Below are 25,390 nucleotides of genomic sequence, written 5' to 3' on the forward strand. Positions count from 1 at the left end.
TCTGATGACTGATCGATGCAGAGCTATGAAGACCTGGGCCCTCATCCTCACCCCAGACAACTCTGCAAGGTTATCCCAGCTCCAGACCTCCCCACAGGATCAACGGAGGCCTTTGTTGGTACCACACTGTAGCTCAAATGATGCCTTGTCCAATCCTGCTACTTCCTCTTCTTTCACAGGTGTTGAGCCTACAAGCACCCCTAATAAACCCAGCGAATGAATCTTTCTGCAGTCTGCTTCCCAGGGAGCACAGCAGGCAACACTCTGTAACCTCTGTCTTAGGTGTGCCCTTCTCGGGCCTGATCTGGAATATGCTGAACGCCCGTTACAGCCCAGATCCACTCGTGGGCTAAATTTTCACTAAAAGATGCCTGGAAGGTAAGGAGACAGGACCACGGTCTCACTCACAAGACACTACTCTGTTCCCCTGCCCCCCCTTCCCACCACTCTACAAATGCTTCTGCATCCCTTCTCAGAGATCCTGATACGATCCACACAGACAAAAATTCTCTCTTTGGGTCCGAAGTAACTGTAAACTGAACACCGTTTAGTTGAAACTCAATCCCTTTACAGGAAGTGTCTGCTTCCAATATCTTTTAACAACTGAGCACATCCCAAGTTCAAATCCCAGCCTCCCTGCCGAGAGGCTGTCCTGCCTCCCGCAGCAAAACCCTCAGCTCAGCAGAGGCACCCCTGGCACAGAGCAGCTGTGGAGCTGCTGCCGCTCAGCTCTTCCCCACCTGGAAGTCCTTGCCGCTGTGGATGGCTTTTGGATTCCTATGAAGGAGATGGTTCCCACTGCCCCTTAGTGGATCTCAGCCTGGAGCTTTCCCAGGCTCCACGAGTCCCAAGCCAACCAGCGATGAGAATCATTTAGAGGAGTAAGAAAATTATGGGAACAATCAAACACAGATTTGACCTGACTGGTCTTGAGCTGACAGCTAATCAAGTAAGTCCGTTCATTTCTGCCCTGGAGCTACCTGCTATCTTGTTGGCATCAGATGCCCACAGCAGATGCTGGACCTCGGTCACACAATTAGCTGGACATTGCATTGCAAATGTCTCTTTACTGGCAATATAGACCTTTTCATCTATTTTCCCCTCCGCCTGGGAAACATTCTCTCATGTCCACAAAAAAGGAAGGCACCTCAGCAGGCTCTAACATTCCTCTGTCAACCATCCCCCTCCCCAGCAGTACAGTTTTTTCTTTGTATTTGATAGAATCAAAATCAGATGCGTTGCCATCAGGATATGATAAACTGTACTCTTGGTGTTTCATCATAATAGTAGGGTTAGGACTAAAGCCAAACAGTGGCAATTTCTTCCCTTCAAAGAAAAATTGCTTTTAAGAATTAAATAAAATCCTTCTTCTTCACACCATCCTCAACAGACCCTTCCCCAACCCATGGTACAATATCTGATGAGGAAGACTTTGTTTATAGAGTATCTAGAATATTTCCATATTTCAAATCAATACATTCGATGCCTCGGACAAAAATAAATAAAGTTGAGGCTTTAGCAAAACATTTCAGAGTCACAGGCCAGATAAAATGAAGGTGAAATCTGGTCTTAAAAAGGAAGGTTTAAAAAACAACGACAACAACCAGAGGTAGAAGAAAAACTACACTGCCTTGCTCTGTAAGCAGAATTGATCTGAAGTGGAGGTTTGATGGACTTTAATCTTACCCTGGTATTTGGGGGCCTTCCAGCACCCACACATTTTTGTCAGGCAGTGTTTACAAAGAACAAGAGAAGCAGGAGCAATTCAGAAAAAGATTTTGTTTCAGGATGGAAAAGATTAATCATGAAGTCACGTGGTCTATTATTATGCAACAAGGAGTAATGGACTTGTAAGTAAGTGGTGAAAGAAATGACTTAGTAAACAACCTCTTTTCCCTGCAAGAGGATAAGAGGAAGAAGAGCTAGAGACAATTTCAGCCGACTCAGGAGGTGAAATTCAAGGTCTGATCATTTCTGCAGACCTCCAAAAGACGGGGTAGCATTTCTAAAGCTGTAGCAAATATTGATTGTATAATTGCTATAGATTTTCTCTGGGGCTCTTAAGAGAAATAATTTTCTCAGATTGAGGCTTTTCCCTTGCAGCTAGCCCACTAGGAGAAAATGATCATTTCTTCTGCTTCCTGTACCACAATGAGTTTATTGAGAGTTGTGTGCGATCAGTATTTCTGTCCAGCATCATCGAGTAGAGATAAGGGTGACAGTGATGGTGATGGCAGGAAGGAGAAGGATGAGGGGACCAGTAGTAGACATGGCATGATCATGGCGGTGGTTATGGTGGTCATGGTGTTGGAGGTGCCATGTGGTATGCGGTAGAGGAAGTGATGGTGCCGGTAGTGATAATGGTGGTGGGATAGAGGTGATGATGGCATAAGAGTGATGGCGGCAGTGATGGTGTGGTAGAGATGGTGGTGATGCTGATGCTGACGTGGTAGAGGGGGTGATAGGAATGGTAGTGATAATGATGGTAATGGTGATGGTAGTGGTGACACTGATGGTGGTGATAGTGGTGACAGATTATAAAGGTCCTGGTGGTGTTGGTGGTACTGGTAACATGAGTATGATGGTGATGACCATGGTAGTGATGGTAATAGTGCTGATGATCATAGTCGTCATGGTGATATGGTAGATATAGCGATAAAACCAGTCTGTTGCAGGGATTATGTCCCTATTGAGGAGGGGGCAAGATTCTACTAAAATTCATTTCTGAACTTCCTTGAATTGAGTCTCTACAACAATAGGGGGACTTACTCATTCTTTCAAAAAGTATTTACTCAGCATCCACTCTGTTCCGGGCACTGTTCAAGGTAGTGATGATACAGCAGTAAACAAAGCAAACAGAACTCTGTGCTCTCAAAGAGCCGCCACTGTAGCCAATGAGACAAAGTAGATAAGTAAAACATGTCATTATGTAGGGTGATGATAAGCCCTAAAGAGAAAAGGCACAGGAGATGAAATAGGGAGTGCTAGCAGGGGTGGTGTGTGTGTGTGTGTGTGATCATTTAGATGACTGTTCAGCAAATATTCTCTCTCTTCTCCTTCCCCTCCCCCAGTGTGGGCAGAGTATACTTCCCTAACTCTTTAATGTTGAGTTTGGTCACATGATTTCCTTTGACCAATAGAATGTTTGTGGAGTGTGATGCAAAGAGAGATCTGAAATTGCTTATGTTGTTTGGCTTGGCTCTTGTGCTCTGATGATATACCATGACAAAAGCATGCCCTGGGTAGCCAGTTCTGGCCTCAACATAAGTACACATGGACCAGATCTGAACCCAGCCTGCAGCCTAAAGCAGAGTTGACAAGTCAAGACCATCCTAGAGCAGTTCAGCTGCAGCCAAACCCATCACTGGAGACAAATGCTTGTTGTAAGCCACTGAATTGGGGGTGGTTTATTATGTAGCCTAATTATGGCAATAGCTGACTAACACAGAGTAGGCACAATTTTAAATAAGGTGAGCAAGGAAGGCCTCATTGGGAAGATGGCGTCTGAGAAAACAGCCAGAAGAGGTGAAACAACAGGGCATAATGCAGGTAACTCGTGACAAATCATTCCAGGCAGAGGGAAGAACAAGCTCAAAAGCTCTAAGGCAGAACAGCAGTGACATGTTTGAGCAAGGAGACCAGTATGTCTGGAACAGAGTAAGAGAGGAGAAGACTAATAGGAGGTGAGGTTACTGAAGTAACCCAAGTGTGGGGCAGATTGTGTAGGGCCCTGTGAGCCATAGTAAGAACATTAGGAAGCCATCAGAGTGTTTTGAGCAGAAGAGTGACACAATTTAACTTGTGTTTTGAGAAGATCACTCTGGTTTCAGTGTGGGTGAACAGTGAGCTCTAGGGAGGTAAGAGTGAAAGCAAGGAAGGCAACTGCTAAAGCTCCAGTGAAAGATGATGGTGGCTTGGATGGGGGAAGGGGTGTGACTTACTGTCTCGGACCATCTCCATGGGATGGCCCAGACTCTTCATCATCCCAGCCCAGCAGCTAAGGAAACTGAGGCCGTTGGGGTTGGCCTCAGTGGTAGTTACCAGTAAAGGAGCCCGGATGAAAGCTCCCACTCCCATGTCTCCAATCTGTCGCTCAGCACAGGGAGCGTCGCCACTCCATCCCGCTATTGTCTGGGCTGGGGGTCCTCAGTGACTCAGGAAGGGAGGATCTTTTCAGAACAGCTCAGGCGGACACAGATGCAGCCTGACAGTCCAGCCACAGGCTCTTGTATGCGTGCATCCTCCACTTTGTCTCAGTTGGCAACACACCTTTGATTCCAGCCTCAGATGAAGAGCTCGCCTGCGTTCTGGGGGCCCTGGCTGCTCTTACTGTTTCACGGTGGTGACCTAACAGGCTGGGGTGCCTGCATCCCAAACCTCCTTATTCTCATCGGCTCCACTGCAAATGAGTTTGCCTGGCTCAGGGACTCCAATAACTTGCCACCTCCCCCATGGGACCACATTGTCCTTAACCAACTGCTTCTCTCCTTGGCCTGGACCTCTGTGGAGTAATCAAAAAGGCAGACTTAGTCGGGCATTTTCCAAACTCTGGAGGGGACAACACTCTTTTCTTCAAGTTCATTTGATTGTGTGGGAAGGTAGCTAAGGCTGTGTGTGTGCGGTTGTGTGTACATAAGTGTGCTAGGATGAGATACCACTCAGAATATTTATTTGAGTGTTTCATTTGATTATTTTTGTCTAAATATTATTAGTTATTTAAGCTTGTGTCCCCTGCCTTTTTTTTTTTCCTGGCTCAAGTTCAAACAGGCACAGAGTGTGTTTTAGAAGAAAAGATCACTTTTTTCCAAATCAAAAGATAGCCTAAGATAAATGCATCTATCTGTAAGAATAACAAAAAATGTTAGCAAATTGAACCAAATTGGCCCCAGTCCGCTCTTACTTAGTCAAGTTACCTCTAAGAAAAAAGGGGAAAACTTGTGAAAAGTTATCAGAGTTGCTAAAATACTTTGTTTCCTTGTAGCAAATCATCAGGTTCAGAGAAATACTCTGTCCCGACCTTCTGTGGCCATGTGTGTGAGTCCATTTGGCTGGACCTGGTGTTGCCCTCGGAACCTGTGGCTGCAGGTTCCCACAACAACAAACTCCACCCCAGCGAAGGAAGAGGGAGGAGGTTTTCAAGAAGAGAACAACGCCAGGCGTCACAGCTGGGAGAGGCCTGCAGAGAGGACTCTGGGAGCATCCGTTAGTCACCCCATTTTACAGATGCGGAAACCGAGGCTCAGTGTTGGTTGCCAGATCTGATCCACGGTACTGTCCTTGGAAGGTGCTTTCTAATGCAGTTCAGTCGCAAACATAAATGGCTGATCAGAAGTGTAGAAAAACTGCTCACTGAGGAAATTAAATTACTGTAAAAGCCTGCTGTGGAGTATCAGCCTGGTCTTCTATTCACAGAGCGTGAGGACTGGATTCAGTGTTGAAGCAGGGCCACTGCTCTATTCGGATGCCCTTCAAGGACTGTATTTGAGGAGGCACCAAAAGCAGAAAGCTGGCTGAAAAGGAAACAGTAATCGAGTGGTGCCTACCAGCTGATGGCGGTCTGCGTGCACGCACAGTCCTTCCCTGACTCAGCTCTCCCAGCCTGACTTCCCAGGCGAGGCTGTGGACTTCCTACCTTCATGGTTTCTTACCTCCCCTCCAGCCATATTTGTCCAGCTAGGTGGCCTTCAATTAACTGCTGTCATTGTGACTGACCCTGCGATTTTCACGTATTCTCTCATTCTAATCACTTCACAAAATGAGTTTCAGGGAGAGACAAGTTCAGTGATTTGCCCAAGGTCACATATCTTGTAAGTAACAGAATCAGGTGTCTGGGACGACGAGTCCACTGCTTTCTCCACCAACCAGGCCCTTCCCCCATCAGCAAAATGTAACACATTGCTAATTGGATGGCACCACTCAATGCTAGAAATTGGTTAACAAGTAGATATGCCACAAAAATGCATAGGTGAGGGCAATCTGTAAGACAAGTGAGGAAAATAATTGGCAGAAGCTAGGAGAGAGACCAAACTATCAACAAAAGGAAAAAATTAAAAGCGACTTGATTTTCTGGAAAGGCAGGCAACAAAAGGAGAACACTGAGTGGGGCCAACCTCAACTGCTGTTAGATTACAAATCTACGGTGGTAAAGCAGAGTCAAATGCTGAAATAAGTAGAGAATTTTGTAAGGGAATGACTTGACCTACAAAAGACGAAATAAAATGCATGAATTTGAAATGGGCCTCTTCTATGAAAAAAAATTATATATATATGAATCTGAGCAAGAGAAAAAACTCTGATTATCTTACACAAATGGGGGAATTCATTAGTGGGCTATCAAGGGCTAACACAGTCAGTGAGAAGCTGGAGGTGAAGGCTTGGGACAACCAGCAGGACCCAAGGGTGCCACTGAAGTAGCAGAAACAACAGCCCAATTGCCAGGGACAACATTTTCCTCAAGTTTCTGCTACCACTGCTATATACCAGATTCTGAACTTGCCCTTTGTCTTTGTGCCCCTTGTTTAAGATTTAGTATCCTAGCAGCAAGAGTCTACTTGGCTATCTAAACCTTGGCTATTCCAGGGGTAGAAAGAAGGGGGAACTGGACCCCTTTGCCTTCCATAATGGGAACATCAGCAGGAGGCTGACATGGCTATGGCCCTCCTACTAACAGCAGGCATGATGGGGATGTATGAATTAAGGCAATGTTAATTGTGGTAACAACCCCAAGGTTTAATGACCTAACGCAATAGAAGTGTATTCCTAGGCATGTAACTGTCTGATACAGATATTCCCAGTTGGCAGTCAACCTTCCACAGGATTATTCACAACTCAGCCTCTTTCCATATTGTCGCTCCACCCTCCTCTTGGGCCTTGGAGTCCTCTCCATTCAACTGGAGGATGGATAAAGAAGGTAAAGGTACACCCACTGCTAAAGCTTTCTGACCCAGCATGACATACATCACAACCCCTCCTGTTCCATTGGCGAAAACCAGTCCTGTGGCCTCACCTACATGTAAGGAGGCAGGGGAAATGGAGCTCTTGGCAGGCAGATGCTTTCAATCAATGATTCTACACTCTGCAAGAGAGAGTCCACATTTTCTATGGACAAAAAGTTGTTTTTGGTATGGGAAACTTCCTACATAGAGATGGGGGCCAACGGGGAGGGAGTGGGTAAGATGTATGATGGCCAAAAGCCAGCATAAGTCTGTTACAAAATGTATTTCCAGACACTTGCAAGGAAGCCTACAGTTAAATTTTCATGAAGCTGCTGTACCTCCTTCACCAGAGTTTATAACTCTCAAGGTCAGATATTGCCCTGAGAGGTCCACCTGCTACCCAGGCTAGAGTTTCCCTCTGGCATCCCTGATGACAAGGCAGCATTCAACCTGTATTCCCAAACCTCCTCAGGAGTGGAGTATTAACCAGGAGGTTTTAAGCTGGATGTAATAGAAACCCTACCTCGAGGTGGAATCCAGACGTACAGGCGTCATCAGGCATAGGATGATCAGCAGCTTAATGGACAGCTTCCTTCTATCTCTTTGCTCTGCAAACCTCAGTGATGATTTCATCTTAAGGCTGGTTCCCCTCATGGCCACAAGATGATTGCCAGTGAGTGTCGAGACTAATGAGTCCTGATGCAGGTCGAGCAGGAGAAAGGGAAAAATATCTTCCCCCACCATGGAACACGAGAGCTTCCTTCAAGTCTGACTGGGCCAGCTCAGGGTAAATACCAACGTCTGGACCACAAAGAACTACTAAGAGAATACCATGTGCTAAATGGCTTGGACTAATCAAGAGCCATCCCTGGAGCTGGGGATGCGATCCCTCTCCCATAATCACATGAAGGTCATACTTCAACAAAATTGGGGTTCTGTAGTCAAAAGCAGGGGATGGGAGGAAGGAGAATGAATATGAGTGGTCCATCAACAGCATCCACTGAAGATGGAGAAAAGGCTTTACCTGGTAAGAAAGGTCACTGCACTTTGGGGCAGTGCTACTTATTAGAAAGCTCTCTATATTGAGCCCAAAACTTGCTCCTAGCTTTGCTCTCTGAAACTTCACAGCAGAAGTCTAAACATTTCCCATGACATACTTTCAAAACTTTAAAGAGAGATATTGTATATTCTTACTCTATACCAAAGTTTTCTTTAGGCTGAACCCCCTTGCTTTTATCCTTCTCAATATACCATTTCCCACCTCCTCATGACTCTTGTATTTCATTTATATACATGTTCCAGTTTGACAAAGTCTCTCTTACAGGGTAACGTCCGGGAAAGAACAGCAAAACTACACCCTTCTTTGTTCTTCCTACCATCCCTCTATTAATGCAGCCAATAACTATATATTTAATTAAGGTAACAAAAGCTATGCTACCAGGGAAACCCAAATATCATATTGCCTTTTCATAATAAAGGTTTATTTCTCACTCACGCATAGTCCTGATTAACCGGTGGCTCTCTTCCAGGCAGTGGTGAGCCATGCCTCTTCCATCTTGTGATTCTGCTGTATTCAACACACAGCTTCCAAAGTCACCGTTTTTGCCTGTGTCAAGCTAGAAGGGGAAAAAAAACATGAAAGATCATGTGGGGGCAGTATTTATAGGCCAAAGCTGGAAACAGAGCACCTTGCATTCTGTTGGTCAGGACTCGGTCACATGGCCACACCTAAGTGCAAGGGAAGCTAGAAAGTGTAGTCCAACTATTTCTGCCACAGATATTTAGCCATTGAGAGCCTGCATCACATGGATGGTTCTTGTTGAGCCTGCTGGTGCCCAAACTCCACCAGATTTTATCTTAACGAGTTACTGCTAGGATAGCCTCACTGTCGTCCTACAGTCATAGAATTCATCTTTTGAACCTATGGGTAGGGCTCCTCAATGCTCCCACTCACAACCCATTGAGGCCTCTCATTCTGTTCGCTGCCTCTACTACTTTCCTACCCTTTAGGAATGTATCTTTGGGCACAATACGACTAAAACCTACCTGGAGACAAGCAATTCTTCACTAAGTGCAATCAATCAATTTTGTATAAGTCAGGCAATGGTGCTGACTTGTTTCAAGGATATCAAGGGCCCCTGGGGAGTTACTGATTAATACCTCCAGTGAACATCACAGGTTAACACTGTCCCTTCCTACATCCTTTTTGCCACTGTGGGGTTGTTATTGTTTTTTCTGGATTGGCAAGTAGATTTCCAGATCCTCTGTTGGTTCATTCTTCTGTGTCTTCAGTGCCACGTGAAAAAGAAGAAAAAATGTATGGCTGGCTCTGCTCTGCCATGCTGGGAATTTTGAAAATGACCTTGAAGTCTGTTGCTTTCATTGCTTTTTGAGGCTTTGTGGGGCCAGAGCATTTGCTGTGTATCTATTTCCAACCCGTAATGCAAGACATGTAATTAGTGGTGCCTCCGCCTCTCCCTGCAAGCTCAATCAGGCAGAGCCTGTCCACATGTCCTCCATAGACTCCCCTTCCACAGCAAACCAAGGCAGATGTTTCTTACTCCAAAACACCACTTTCAAACAATTCTCCAGCCAAAAAATCATCATTGGGATGTCACTAAATGGTATTTGCTCTGGAGCAGCTCACATTAATCCACAGGGTTATTAAATATTGGACATGGGGTTGTATGTGGCTAGAATTCTGTCACAATAAAACTTCAAAGGAGTTAGTACCACATAGGCCAAAAAATATCTTAAAATACCCTTTCCAAAAAGCCAGTATGTGGTTCATCTTCATGGTGACACAGTTGTTTTTGTTTTTTGTTTTTTGTTTTGACCTGGAAGAAAGACATTCATTCATTCATTCATTCAAGGATTTACTAAGCATCTACTGTGTGCCAGGCACTAGAGTAGGTGATAGGGATAGAGATGAATCTTTGGCTAGAGAAGCTTCCGGGACAGTAGGAAAGACAGACAAACCAGCAATATGATATGATAATACAATAAATTTATAGAAAATTCAGTGGAAAGGTATTAGACGTGGATGAGGTCACACAGATCATCCAATGCAGTCTTTCTTAACCTTTTAGAATCAATACCCCCCAATATCTATCTCCCTTTATATAAAACCAAAAATCTCTAGGCCACCTCTCAGGAAACTACAATATCATCCCTCGCTCTCAGGAGAAGGGAATCTTTTAGGAACATGGAGTTGTCTTCTGTGGATGTTGGCCAGCTCAGAAGATTTCTTCCTACTTTGCTTTTCTGTAGTACTATTTTTAAAAATCACAATGTTTTCTAAATATTAAAATGCTATTTAAAAACTCTTCCATCCTTTCCTCCCCTCATCCACCACTCCAGTTAGCTCATCTAATCCAGGCCCCACCCCTCTTTTTGAAGATGAAGACATTGAGGTCCAGAGAGCCGAAGACAAAAGCTCAGGGACCCCAGGACTTCCAATGTTGTTTGGGGTTAATGATGATGTGGGATGATGAAAGAAAGAGCAGGACTGGTTTAAAGAACAGTGTAATATTACTCAGCCATCAAAAACAACGATTACACAACATCTGCAGCAACATGGACGAGACTGGAGGAGATAATGTTAAGCGAAATAAGTCAAGCAGAGAAAGACAATTATCACATGGTTTCACTCATTTATGGAACATAAGAAGTAGGAAGATTGGTAGGAGAAGAAAGGGAAGAAGGAAGGGGGGGTAAACAGAGGGGGAATGAACCACGAGAGACTGTGGACTCTGGGAAACAAACTGAGGGCTTCAGAGGGGAGGAGGGTGGGGGAATGGGATAGGCCGGTGATGGGTATTAAGGAGGGCACGTATTGCATGGTGCACTGGGTGTTATACGCAACTAATGAATCATGGAACTTTACATCAAAAACTTGGGATGTACTGTATGGTGACTAACATAACATAATAAAAAATTATTAAAAAAAATAAAGAACAGTGTAGTCTTTGCTTCTCGAAATGTGATTTGCAGACCAGCAGCATCAGCATCACCCAGGAGCTTGTTAAAAATGCAGAATCTCAGATGCCACCCAAGACCTACAGGATCAGAATCTGCCTTTTAGCAAGCCCCCCAGGTGATGTGTGTGTACCCTGGCACCCGAGAAGCAGTGCTGTAGCAGTCACTGTTGGGGCCCCCACGCCGTATCTCGCCCACCCACCTGAGTTCATCAGCAGATATGGTAGTTTCCAACATGCCAATAGCTTCTTACTTCACATGCCTGCATTCTGACTCCTTATTAAGTATGGTGGAGTTAATGCCCCAGGGTAAACCCTCGACCCGTGAGGGACTGAAGCCACTGGATAAATGCCCTATTCTCCCCATCTTCCCACCAGGGGGTTGACTCATCCTTAGCTGGTATGATTTGTCCAGTGATGCAAACATCTCATCAAAAAGAACACAAAATAATCCTGAAAGATGTTGTCCCAAAACTGAGTAGAGGATCACACTGACTCTTATCAAGATCTACTTTGTTCAGGTGATTGTTTGGTTTTCCCTGGCTCCTTGCCATTCCTCCACCTCCTAGTCATCTCCCATGACTTAGGATTACCCCAGGCATGGGAAAATAGCACCCAGTAATTTCTTGCAAACAGACTCCACCTTCTTCTCTCATACAGGTTCCCCGCGTTGCTTTGGGAATTCATTCAACAGCCTCTGCTTTTCAAAGCCTTGAATCAGACACCAATCTGACTGAGGCTGGAATTTCAGGGCACTGATTTCTTTATTTGGACTGGGTTTTAATCATAGGTTTGCCTTCTCATGTCACACTGACCGTAGTCCCTCGGGGTCTCTAGCTTACTTCTTTTACTAACTATGAGGCACGCCTTCCGTGGATGATGAATGTTGATATTCTGCCACCTAGTGGAGGAACTGGATCTGCAGGGATGGAGCCTAAAGGCTGAAAAGAAGGGATTCATAATTTAACACCCACCATGTTCTTATCGAAATTTATTATGTAGGGACCACTCTATACATAGGAGCTCCTTTATTTTTTTAATGTTTTTAATTAAGTAGGCTCCATGCCGAGGGTGGGGCTTGAACTCACAACCCTGAGATCTAGAGTCGCATGCTTCACCAACTGAGTCAGCCAGATGTCCCACATTCATTTGTTTTTATATTTACGACTCTATTTTTTTGTAGCCTCAAGTTTTTATTTAAACCCCAGTTAGTTAACATATAGTGTAATATTGGTTTCAGGGGTAGAATTTAGTGATTCATCAGTTACGTATAACACCCAGTGCCACAGGAGCTCATTTAATCTTCATAACAACCCAATGATGAAGATGTGATCCTGATTTCACAGCCTTAAGAAAATTAAGCAACTTCGCAATAGTGACATGGGGAAAGGATAAACTCAAGAAATGAGCTCGTTAATGAATGGGTTACAGCTCTGGGCAACTGAGGCTCAACTCTGCTGGGGATCCTCTGATAAACTATGTGGAACATGCCTCAGAATCATCCCCTTAGGAGACGGAGAGGTTGCAGCATTTGTACTGATTCCTATTCCTCATTCGTTGCGGCTTCCCCCATGGATGGCAACTCACCCACAACTCTGGGTTGCACCTTCTCGTGGCAGAGAATGCTCACAGGAAATAAATGGAGACGCAGGCTCTTGAGGTGGGAAGCTGCTAGCGTGCTGGAAACTGAGAAATTGGTAGAATAAGATTCTAGTCCAGGCATGTCTGGCTCTAAAATCCATCTCCTAACCTGTCCATCATTAGTCTCAATAGCTCAGCTGCGTATGAATTCTATCACTTGTCAAGTTCTTGCCTGTAAAATTCTTCCACATAGTCAGAGCTCGAGGCAATGGTCAGCCAGACCTTGAGTTCTCATATCAGTTCTGGTTTGGGCTGTACTATGAAGCCAGTGTCCATGTTTTCTATGGATTCCTGATTCACCGTGGATGATTATGATCTTTGATCCACTTCATTTCACCATGCTCACGAGTAGGTATGTTGCATCAGCTTTTCGAGTTTTAGCCTGGAAAGGGCTGATCATTGGAAATCTGAAAGTGACCAGCTGCCACCTAGGGCAGGTTGTGGACGTGTGGTGCAGCAGCCCCATAATCCTTGGCTTTACCCGGGCCCTCCAGTCTTTGCATTTGTGTCATGTTCAAAATTACTAAGATACCAATTGTTACTAGGGAAAGAGCATGGGCTTGCACCAGACAGACCCAGATTTCAATCTGGGCTGTGCCATTTACCAGCTGAACAAACTTGGGAAGATCACTCAACCTGCCTGAGTCTGTTACCTCATCTATCACCGGGGGGCTCATAATACCAACCACCCTGGGGGGTGTTGTAGTGATTGGACAAGACAATGTGTATAGAGCAGACCGTGATACCAGGCTTCGAGCGCAACTAGTTTATTTGGGAAGTGCAGACAAGACTGGTAGGGAGGTAGGAGAAGTGAAGCAGAGAGAGGGGCCGCCAATAAAGGGAGCATTGTTAACCTGGCTGCCATGGTGGGCAACTGGAACCTCATCCTGCAGGAAAACTCTGCGAAACAGTGTAAAGTCCTCAGCTCAGAATTATTCCAAACAAAGGTTGAGGGGACTGGGTATTTATTTTTTTTTTAATTTTAATTTATTTTATTTGTTTAAAGATTTTAGTTATTTATTTTAGAGAGAGAGAGAGCACACCATGTGTGAGCTGAGTAGGGGGAGGGGGAGTAGGCAGAGGCAGAGGGAGAAGCAGACTCCCCACTGAGCAGGGAGCCCCATGCAGGGCTCGATCCCAGGACCCTGGGATCATGACCTGAGCTGAAGGCAGGCGCCCCAGAACTATGGTATTTACATAGCAATTCTTGAGAGTCATTAGTTGAGGGCTACTCCAGGAGGGTGTCAATTCCCCCATCTTTCCACAGTCATGGGGACAGGAGGGGGCAGGAATGAGCCCTCGGGCATGTACACGCAGACACTGGCAGTTAGAAGTAGGCCAGAGCATCCTGAAAGGACCGTGGACCATAAGCAGAGCATCACAGCATCTGCTCTAAGCAGGCAGCCCATGCCAGGCACAGAGTTGCTGCTCCATATGTGGGCCCTGCTCTCTTGCCCCTTCACTATCCCCTCTCCCCTTCCAAGCCTTCTTCTGCCATTTTGCTGAATACAACATGTGAGACACTTGCCATTCTCTTCCTCTATAATCATGTTCTTATTTAATCCTTATGCTTCATGCTAAGGCTCTTTTCTGCAGTACATTCACCCTTCCTCCCAGCCTATATTACTACCCTCTTCTACAGACTGTCTTTTGCTCAAGTCCCTCGTTTGAGCCATTATTCTTTGTTTCCCCCTCTCTGGCCACCATCACCTTCTATGCCAACTGTTCCGTAGGCAGCCTTTGTGGTATCTCAGAAGTCCCTTCTCCCATGACTTACGTTAGCAAAAGCATTTCCTTCTCTCCTGCTCCATAAAAGGAGTAAGGTTACCCTTTCAAAATGAGTATTATGGAAAAGAGCAGTGCAGCTGGCACTGTTGACTGCCAAGCCAATGGCCGTTTGATCCTCTTCTTCTTCTTCTTACCAAGAACACATTTTTTTCTTTTCTTTTTTCTTTTTATCATTCGAGAAGAAGCCATGTCTTTCAGAGGAGGCCAAGACCAAAGGAGAAATATTTTTTGGTCTAAGTCAATCAGGGCACTAGCATTTCCCTTGCAAGTGACCAGTTCAGACATTGTCAGGTTAGGTGCTGGCCGATGAGATCTAGCGAATGCCCAATGCAGGTCTCTGGCAAGGTTTGCCTTACTTATACAAAGGGGTCTTTCTTGCTTCTGCATCAGATCATTGTCACCCGTGTGTGACACCCAGAATTGCCACAGTCCTCTTGGAACCATGAGGGAAATACGAGAGAATATTATAGAAGTGAAACTAGAGGCACCATGTCATTGGTCACTGACTCCATCAACCCTACAGCAAACCTATCTGATTGTTTAAGCCCATTTTAGCTGAGTCATAGGTCAGTCACAACCAAAAGCATCCTGAAATGATATGACAAAATCTTTAGACTTTAGAACTTGGATTTTAGAAAATAATTACAAGAGAATGATTTTTAATACACAGATGATCTGTTCACAAATGTTCATAATGGCCAATAAATTTTCACTGGGCTTGCCACGTTCTCCAACATAGTGCCATTATGTATGTAAGGTCTATAAGAATCAACCTGAACAGACAGAGGAGCACATCTAAATGAACCCATCTGGCCTTTAATTAATGCCACTCTTGAAAAGTCGGGTGGAACTTGAATTTTTCCTGCATTGAAGAGCAAGCTAACTAAATTGAGTAATGTTTCGGGAAGCGTTCTGGATAAACCTGAGGTAGTGGTAGCTTATAAATCACTTTAAACAATAAGATTTCCTTTAAATAAGCAAGTCCGTGGCGAATCCTTTTGGGTTCGGAGGAATTCTTTTACAAAAGTATATATTCTCCCTGTGATGAAAGGTTCCTCAACTTGGGGTTTGCCTTCGGGGAATTTGTGAATCCCATGAAATTATAAGCAACGTTCTATGTCTATGTGTAAATGTGAATTTCTCTGGGGAGAAGGTTTAAAGCTTTCATTGGCTTCTGAAAGGAGTTTGTTAACTACCCTCCTAACTCCAAAAAAAGGAGTTAAGAGCCCCTGCTAATGTAGGTGTTTTCAAAGCCTGGATTATCTTAAAGAAGCATATGCTTATATTTGAAGGCAATCCAATAAAGGGTTTGTTATTATTTTCATGAGGGCTCTCAGGCCCTATGGGAAAAATGTGTGAAGGGGACTTTGGATCTAGTTGCCATGCACTACATTCTCAGGAGATGCAGTGATTGCTAGAGTAATGGCCCCCAATTTTTTTTCTTATGCCTCTGAATCCAGCCCTTGGACAGTCACCTCCCATCCTGACTTTGAGGTTGGCCATGTGACTTGCTTTGGCCAAAGGAATAATGTGATTGTGACAGAAGCAGAGACTTGTAAAATATTCAAATATTGGGGATTTCTTTCTTTCACACTTACTCGAGTCCCTGCCACCTTCTCCATATGAAGAAGCCTGGGCTAGCCTGATGAATGATCAGGGACATATGATCCAGTTTCCCACCTCATCCCAGCCTACAGCTGGTTAATCCTCAGAAGCAGAACCACGTATGTGGGTGACAGCGGATGCAGGCCCATAAGTGAATCCTATTGAGAGAGCAGTAGAACCACCCAGCTGAGCCCAGCCCAAACTACCAACCTTGTAAGCTAAGTAAATAGTTTGTTGTTTTAAGTCACAACATTTGGGGGTGGTTTGTTAGGAAGCAAAAGCTAACTGATACAGGAGGGAAGAGAATAGCTGTTCTTCCCAGGCAGCAGCATCAGGTGTGGGTGTGCATGGTGGAAATAGAAGGGAAGGGGACCAGAGCTGCTGTGATAGCCCCAAACCATAGGCAGGCTCAGTGGCAGCCCCTAAGGTGGCAGTTAGTGGGCCAGTCTGAGCACGATGGGGGCCAGTGAGCAGAGAGGAGAGAGGATCCTTAGACTGGGTCTTCACTGACCATGGCCTAGCTGGAGTTATCTGGGCCCCAGAAAGAAGAGACCTACTGGGTTCCTTCCTTCAGCCACTCTATCTCCCACCAAAGGAGGGCCTGAAAGGTGGAAGTTAGAAAAAGGTTTTTAAGGGTTACTCAGGCCCTTGTTTTTTCCCATGCTTGGTGAAATGAGACGGCAAAGTGATCTGGCAAAATGAGAGATATAGGAGATTAAGCAGGAAATAGGAACATCAGGAACTGAGTGTCAGAAAAAGGGAATGGGAATCAAAGAATGAAGGAAAGAGAAAAATATGAGAGAAAATACCAAAGAGAAAGAAGAGATGTCAACTATCCCCCAGGCCTGATCATAAAGAGCAAGAAGGCAAACAAATCATTATTATTTTCAGGGGCTTGCATGTCCAATAAGCTGTTTAGCCTTCCTAACTATCCTGGCAAACTGAGGCTCATACAGGTTATGTGAGGCACTCTAAGATTACGCTGACCCAAAGTGACAGAACCAGGACTTGAGCCAGCACTTGCCCCACTAAGAAAAGAAGGCTTGATGTGGAAAACGATAACAGACAACACTTTTGCGGTGCTTACTGTGTGCTACACGTTATTCTAAGTATTTTACCTGGTTAACGAGTTTGACACTCAGGACGGCTAGGCAGCATGATGCTCATCATCCCCATTTCACAGAGGAGGAAACAAAGACACAAAGAGGCTGAGTAACATGCCCAAGATGACCTAGCTAGTAAGTGGTGACGCACGGACGGGAACCCACATTGTCTGGCTCCGGAATTGGCACTTTTAGCAACTACACTTATGTAATGCCTATCAGAACGCTACCAGATTCCAAATCCATTGCTGTCGCTGCCACTCTTGGGGCTCCCACGTGGCCCAGGGAGGGGCTCGTGGTCCCAGACAGGCCCCAGATGAGGACCGATCACAATGTGGAGATCTGTGAAGGCAGAAAACTTCACAAGGGGTTCAAGAGAAACCTCCCACATTTTAAATAGAAGCAAGAAATCTGGGGACAAGGCCTGGCTGCCTTCTGCTCTTCCCAGAGCCAAGCACACCTCTGGGGTACAAACACAAGGAGCACGCGATCTGAAGCACACCGAACTGCATGGGAAAGAGCCAGGAAAGGCTTCTTCTCGTTTTGATGTCCGGGCCTTTGGAAGCTGGAAAGAGACTTTGCTGGAAACTCTTTGAAGAATAAGGGCTTGCAAGGCAGAAGTGAAGGCAGAGAGACAATACTGGAAAGACAGGCAGAGGGGAAGGGAGCCGTAAAAGAGGAGGTGCTCGCCGGGGGCAGGGGGGAGGTGGTTTCTGTATTACTGCCTGCATAGCTTGTAAATTTATTTTAAGTCCCTTGGGATCCACAGGTGTACCCCAGGTGTACCCAACATGAGTCTGTTTCAGAACTTGATTCCCTAGAAGTCTCTTGTGATTTAGATCTTAGCCAATAATGCCCAAAGAAGAAAGGGTGGAAGGTTTTAGAAAGTAAAATTTCATTTAGCAATCTTTCGTTTTTGAAGTTCCTCCCAGTCTCCACTAGCCTTCCTCTTTTCTTCACTAACACATTTAAGGAACTGCAAGGACAAACACATCAGCAGTAAGTTCAGCATGGAGACTCATTTCTAAAAAGAAGAAAAAGAAAAGAGGCAAGAAAAGGATTTGGTGATGGTGGCAATGCTCATTTTTCTGGTATGAATCCAATTGGAATAAGGAGACCACGGCTTCGGCAACCTGGGAAATCATTTTGTCTTTTTTTTTTTTTAAATCTCTGGATCTCTGGGCTTCAGGGGTTTCGGCATCAAATCATACAGCCCCATTCCACATATAACAGAAGAAAAGGAATGTGAAGTCCTTGATTTTTTTTTCCCTCCGTGGTTTGAAGTGTTTCTAGGGAGAGTGTTAACACTCTCGAGAACCCTAAGGTGTGTATTTAAATTTCTGAGATGGAAGTTAAAGGTAAGGAAAGAACACAAGGTTTCCAAAGGGAGAATTCCAGAAGAAGTAACCATGGAAACCGTTCCAAGGTCTTCAGAGTAGTGTCACATTGAGCCGAGAGACAGCAAGCCCTATTAGTGGGAAACGAAACCCTAAAGCAGAGCTGAGCAAAGGAGTGAAATGAATTGAAAATGAATGAAGCCATTTTTAATAACCAAGTAAATCAGACTCAGTAAGCAGTGAAAATCAAGGTAGCAGAAATCATCTGCCTCTGTAAATGAGAGATGAAAACAGAGGTATGATATTAGGAGCCTTCTTCCTGTGGGCTATATTCCAATCGTATTCATAACCCTGGGCTTTTACAAACGTACCAGGGCCAGATTTCAAGACTTTATACATTCTCATACATTTATTCATCAGCTCACTCTTTCATTCAACAGCTGTTATAATGTATTTGATGCCACATTTATTCACCCATTCATTCAATATTTATTGAGTACCTACTATGTGCCAGACACTCTACTAGGTACTAAAGATACTACTGTAAACAAGACAGCCATATGACCTGTCTTTACAGAGCTTACCATCTAGCTTACACTGTGCTCAGCAATATGAAGGATTCAGAGAAGCAAAAAACTGAGTTCGCTAACCTCAAGGAACCCACAGTTTCCTTAGGAGAAAAAAATATAAGCGTAGTAAGAATTAAATATTTATACAAGAGCTAGATCAGAATTCCAGGCAAGAATACAAGCAATGTCACAGGCAATATATTTCCATTTTCCATTTCATCACTGCCCAAGCTCATTCCCAACTTTGTCTCCAGCTACTTAATACATTGTGAAGTTCCTTTGTGAGGCGAATCCTTAAAAAGGTGAATGTCTTTTTTTCGATGTTTCAAGTTTTTATTTAAGTTCTAGTTAGTTAACATATAGTGTAATACTGGTTTCAGGAGTAGAATTTAGTGATTCATTACTTGCATGTAACACCCAGAGCTCATTACAGCAAGTGCCCTCCTTAATCCCCACCACCCATTCAGCCCATCCCCTGCCCACCTCCCCTCCAGCAATCCTCAGTTTGTTCTCTATTGTTAAGAGTCTCTTATGGTTTGCCTCCCTCTCTCTTTTTTTCCCTTCCTCTATGTTCGGCTGTTTTGTTTCTCAAATTCCACATACGGGTGAAGTCATATGGTATTTGTCTTTCTCTCACTGACTTATTTTGTTTAGCATAGTATACTCTAGCTCCATCCATGTCATTGAAAATGACAAGATTTCATTCTTTTTGATGGCTGAGTACTATTCCATTGTAGAGATATACCACCTCTTCTTTATCCATTCATCAGTTGAAGGACATGTGGGCTCTCTCCGTAGTTTGGGTACTGTTGATAATGCTGCAATAAACAATGGGATGCATGTGCCCCTTCGAATCACTGTTTTTGTATCCTTTGGGTAAATACCTAGTGGTGCAATTGCTCGGTCATAGGATAGCTCTGTTTTCAACTTTTTGAGGAACCTTCATAGTGTTTTCCAGAGTGGCTGCACCAGTTTGCATTCCCACGACTAGTGTAAGAGGTTTCCTCTTTCTCCGCATCCTCGCCAACATCTGTTGTTTCCCGTGTTGTTAATTTTAGTCATTCTGACAGTTGTGAGGTTGTATCTCATTGTAGTTTTGATTTGCATTTCCCTGATGATGAGTCATGTTGAGCATCTTCTCATGTGTCTGTTGGCCATCTTGATGTCTTCTTTGGAAAAATGTCTATTCATGTCTTCTGCACATTTCTTAATTGGATTATTGGGGGGGGTGTTGAGTTTAATAAATTCTTTATAGATTTTGGATATTAACCCTTTATCAGATATGTCATTTGCAAATATCTTCTTCCATTCCATAGGTTGCCTTTTAGTTTTGTTGATTGTTTCCTTTGCTGGATAGAAACTTTATATCTTGATGAAGTCCCAATAGCTCATTTTTGCTTTTGTTTCCCTTACCTCCGGAAACATGTCTACTAAGAAGTTGCTAAGACTGATGTCAAAGAGGTTGCTGCCTGTGTCCTCCTCTAGGATTTTGATGGACTCCTGTCTCACATTTAGGTCTTTCATCCATTTTGAATTTATTTTTGTGTATGGTATAAGAAAGTGGTCCAGGTTCATTCTTCAGCACATTGCTCTCCAGTTTTCCCAACACCATTTGCTGGAGGGACTGCCTTTTTTCCATTGGATAGTCTTTCTTGCTTTTTTGAAGATTAGTTGACCACATAGTTGTGGGTCCATTTCTGGATTCTCTATTCTGTTCCATTGATCTGTGTGTCTGTTTTTGTGCCAGTACCATACTGTCTTGATGACTATAGCTTTGTAATATAGCTTGAAGTCCAGAATTGTGATGCTTCCAGCTTTTCTGTCTTTTTCGAGATTGCTTTGGCTATTTGGGGTCTTTTGTAGTTCCACACAAATTTTAGGATTATTTGTTCTAGCTCTGTAAAAAATTCTGGTGGTATTTTGATAGAGACCACATTAAATGTGTAGATTGCCTTGAGTAGTACAGACATTTTAACAATATTTGTTCTTCAATCCATGAGCATGAAATGTTTTTCCATTTCATTGTGTCATGTTCAATTTCTTTCATATGTGTTCTATAGTTTTCAGAGTACAGATCTTTTACTTCTTTGGTTAGATTTATTCCTAGGTATCTTATGGTTTTTGGTAGAAATGTAAATGGACTCAGTTCCTTGATTTCTCTTTCTGCTGCCTCGTTATTGGTGTGCAGAAATGCAACAGATTTCTGTATGTTGATTTTGTATCCTGCAATTTTACTGAATTTGTGTATCAGTTGTAGCAATTCTTTTGTGGAGTCTTTCGGGTTTTCTACATAATGTCATGTGTGAATCATGAAAGTTTGACTTCTCCTTTGAAGATTTGGATGTGTTGTATTTCTTTTTGTTGTCTGATTGCTGAGGCTAGGACTTCTAGTACTATGTTAAATAACAATGGTGAGAGTGGACATCTCTGTCTTGTTCCTGACGGTAGAGGAAAAGCTCTCAGTTTTTCCCCACTGAGAATATTAGCTGTGGGTCTTTCATATATGGCCTTTATGATGTTAAGTTATGTTCTTTCTATCCCTACTTTGTTGAGGGTTTTTATCAAGAATCGATGCTGTACTTTGTCAAATGCTTTTTCCGCATCTATTGAGAGGATCATATGGTTCTTATCCTTTCTTTTATTAATGTGGTATATCACATTGATTGATTTGTGAATATTGAATCACCCTTGCAGCCCAGGAATAAATCCCACTTGATTGTGGTGAATAATTCTTTTAATGTAGTGTTGCATTCGATATGCTAGTATCTTGTTGAGAATTCCTGCACCCATGTTCATCAGGGATAGTGGCCTGTAATCCTTTTTAGTGGGGTCTTTGGTTTTGGGATCAAGGTAATGCTGACCTTGTAGAATGAGTTTGGAAGTTTTCCTTCCATCTCTATTTTTTGGAACAGTTTGAGAAGAATAGGTATTAACTCTTCTTTAAATGTTTGGTAGAATTCCCCTAGGAAGCCATCTGGCCCTGGATTTTTGTTCATTGGGAGATTTTTGATTACTGCTTCAATTTCTTTGCTGGTTGTTGGTCTGTTCAAATTTTCTATTTCTTCCTGTTTTACTTTTGTTGTTTCTAGGAATTTATCCATTTCTTCCAGATTGCCCAATTTGTTGGCATATAATTTTTCATAATATTCTCTTATAATTGTTTGTATTTGTGTGGTGTTGGTTGTGATCTCTCCTTTCTCATTCGTGATTTTACTTATTTGGTTCCTTTCTCTTTTTGATAAGTCTGGCTAGGGGTTTGTCAATTTTATTAATTTTTTTGAAGAACCAGCTCCTACTTTCATTGATCTGTTTTGCTGGGGTTTTTTGCTTGTTTGTTTCTATATCATTTATTTCTGCTCTAATCTTTTTATTATATCCCTTTTGCTGCCTTTAGGCTTCATCTGCTATTCCTTTTCTAGCTCCTGTAAGGTTAGGTTGTGTACTTGAGATTTTTCTTCCTTCTTGAGGTAGGCCTGTATTGCTATATACTTCCAAAGAGACGAATATCTTGAAGTAAATCCACCCAATGCCTGTTTACATTTCATTCATTCCTTAATCTATATCTCCAAAGACAATTTGGTATGTAGGTGACCTTATCAATGTACCTGATGGAGCGGTAGGGTGAGAAGAAACAGATTTTGAGTATAGCTACTTTGAGGGCACCGTTAAGTGGCTCGTCTGCTTTGAAACATGACCCCGAGCCAGCTCTCAGCCTTTAGAGACTACCAAAGGAGTCTTCACTCTCACCTTTGGGGTTGGGCCAGTACTAGACAACTCAGCAGTATTCAGAACAAAACCTTAGGTTCCTGCTTTCTAGAAGACCAGGAAAATGTGTGAGTCTTATGAGAAGAGAAAAAATGGAATATGAGTATCAACCTTGACCATGGATCTCACACTGGTGAGATGTGAGAATGGGGCAAAGTCAGTGCACGTGGAAGTTAGCCCTACCCTCCTTCCTCTCACCTGGCACCTGGCATGGTCCCCTCCCCTTTTTGAATGACACAAGATGACTCATTCCACTTAGGAAGACCACTGTGCTTACTCCAAGAAAGTGACCACTGGGTTGTAGAAGAGACTTTTTTGAATCTTTGGCCATATAATTATCAAGATGAGCCAGTGGGGAAAACTATGTGATAGGTGAGAGAGATTATGTGGGGAGAGAATATTCCCATGGGGTGTGCTTCTCTTCTGTCTCTAGTTTATTTATCACTGGCAGAGAAACAGAACTTAGTGAACAAAACAAAATGATGTTCCTGGCCTATCATGGATCCAAGGATGGCTAAACTTGAAGAAAATAGGGGGTGAGTTCCAAAAGTCTATGGCAAGGCAGATTGATGGACTGTTCTCAGGCAAAACTGTGGTGGTCTTGATGAAGAAAGCATGCAGACTCCGGTTCATTTCAATTTCCTTAAATTTCTTAATCAAAATCATTTTCACTTCATTGAGTTTTGATAGTAATTGGGTGATGAGCTACTCATTTGTCACAATTTTCTAATTAGAATGGAAAGTAAAAGAATCTTCAACATTGCTTGTCTTGTTTGCCTTCCTCTAAGGCAGAGGTCATAAATTTATGTAGGTGGCTACCTTCATTATGGTTTTTTTTTTTTAAGATTTTATTTATTTATTTGACAGAGACAGAGACAGTCAGCGAGAGAGGGAACACAAGCAGGGGGAGTGGGAGAGGAAGAAGCAGGCTCATAGCGGAGGAGCCTGATGTGGGGCTCGATCCCATAACGCCGGGATCACGCCCTGAGCTGAAGGCAGACGCTTAACCGCTGTGCCACCCAGGCGCCCCTTCATCATGGTTTTTTGTTTTTGTTTTTATTTTACTTGGTAGAGCGAAGGCAGGGAATGAGGGCTCCAGTTCTAACCCAGGCTCACAACTTTATACCTGCCTAATTCTTACCATTCCAAAATTTAACAGTTTAAAACAATAATCACTTGTTAGCTTATGATTCCATGGGTCAGCAATCTGGCCCGGGATCAGCTGGACAGTTCTTCCAGTGGTCTCACCTGACTTATGCATACAACTGCAGTTAGCTGGAAGATTCACTAGAGTCTGGTCAGTCTAGGGTGGCCTCACTCACACGTCTGATGGTCAGTGCTGGCTATTGGTTGGGACAATGTGGATAATTGGGCTACACATCTTCAGCAGGCCAGCTGAAGTTTATTCACATAATAGGGTTCTCAGGTTTCCCAGGAGCAGCAAAAGAGGACAAGCCCAGTGCAGAAGCTTGTCTTAAGTCTCTGTTTCCATCATGCCCACTGGTTAAAACAAGTCACATGGCCGAAACCAGATTCAAGGGATGGAGAAATAGGTTCCATATCATGATGGGAATTTTTGCAGTCACATTATAAAGGGGGGGGGGGTGCATGCAGAAAGGACAGGAGTTATTGTGGCCACTTTTGCAAATGATCTACCATACCCTTGTTGCCATTTGAGATAGCAACCCATGCAAGGACTCTCTTGCATCTGGCGGGCAGTGTTACAGGTTTGGTTGAACTCCATGTTTCATGTTTTTCCTGTGGTAAAATGAAATGGTTTTGAGGAAACAAAGGAAAAGATGTGAAGTGTTTAAAGTTGCCAGAGGGTATTGTTTCAATTACATTTCCATATCTCTACAAGAACAAAATCACACACATATGTATATTTGATATATGTGTATATACACACAAATTATGTATATGCACATACAAACTATGTTCTTTGGGTAACTATGCATGCTAGTACAGAGTCTGGGCATCTTTTTTTTTTTGTCAAAGCATTGTTGATCATGTCTAGTCAAATAAATAAATAATCCCAATCTTGATTTACTCATTTGATAGAAATAGAAAGTTTTCACATCAGTTTGTAAACTGATCCATATAATCTATAAAATACACACACAATCATTATAATTTCAAGCTAAACAATAAATATTTACAAGTGGTAAGATTTTCTTTTTACTTACTTACTTTCATGACATCTATTGATCCACTCCTGTCATTTTGTGTAAGGAGCATATGCTGGAGATTACAAAAATGATAGTAATGTGGGTGTGAGAGGTACTGTATAATTCATCCAGGTAGGAATACTATACATAGTATATATATGTAAACTATGTTTAACCTACAGGGACATAAATTAATGGTTGAACATGTATTTCAACTGTTGAATCAACTTTACCATGGAAAGCAAACAAAGGAATTATATAGCCCCTGTAGCAGTCAGGGTTTTGTCTGAAAATCAGAAACTAGGTGTTCCAAGAACAAAAAGATTTAGTTCAGAAAATTAGATGCTTACAAAACCATTGGAGGGGCTCGGGAATGAAGGTCAGGAAAAGCTGCCCCTAGCTTTTAAGAAATGAGGAACTTTCAGGAATTATAGAAAGCTGCCATTAATAGTCTCAGCTGCCTGCCTCCCTGAACTGGGTAATTTACAAGAGAATGCCTGCA

The 25,390-nt window shown here is 43.3% G+C and overlaps 1 protein-coding gene across 3 annotated transcripts in view; it reads right to left on the reverse strand.

Moving 5' to 3' along the window:
* Positions 1–25,390, reverse strand: part of REPS2 (RALBP1 associated Eps domain containing 2) — a 397,176-nt gene that overhangs the window by 34,014 nt on the left and 337,772 nt on the right. Inside the window, exon 21 of one of the 3 annotated variants that reach the window (XR_006776249.2) lies at positions 8,431–8,551. The gene's annotated coding sequence lies outside the window, so the exon portion shown is untranslated. Of the gene's footprint in view, positions 1–8,429; positions 8,552–24,942; positions 24,962–25,390 lie in introns of those variants that run through there. The other 2 variants (XR_006776252.2, XR_006776253.2) reach the window with 2 other exon arrangements.

The sequence above is a fragment of the Ursus americanus genome, chromosome X, assembly GCF_024610735.1.
Source record: "Ursus americanus isolate L20-20 chromosome X, mUrsAme1.1.p, whole genome shotgun sequence".
Classification (NCBI taxonomy): Eukaryota; Metazoa; Chordata; class Mammalia; order Carnivora; family Ursidae; genus Ursus; species Ursus americanus.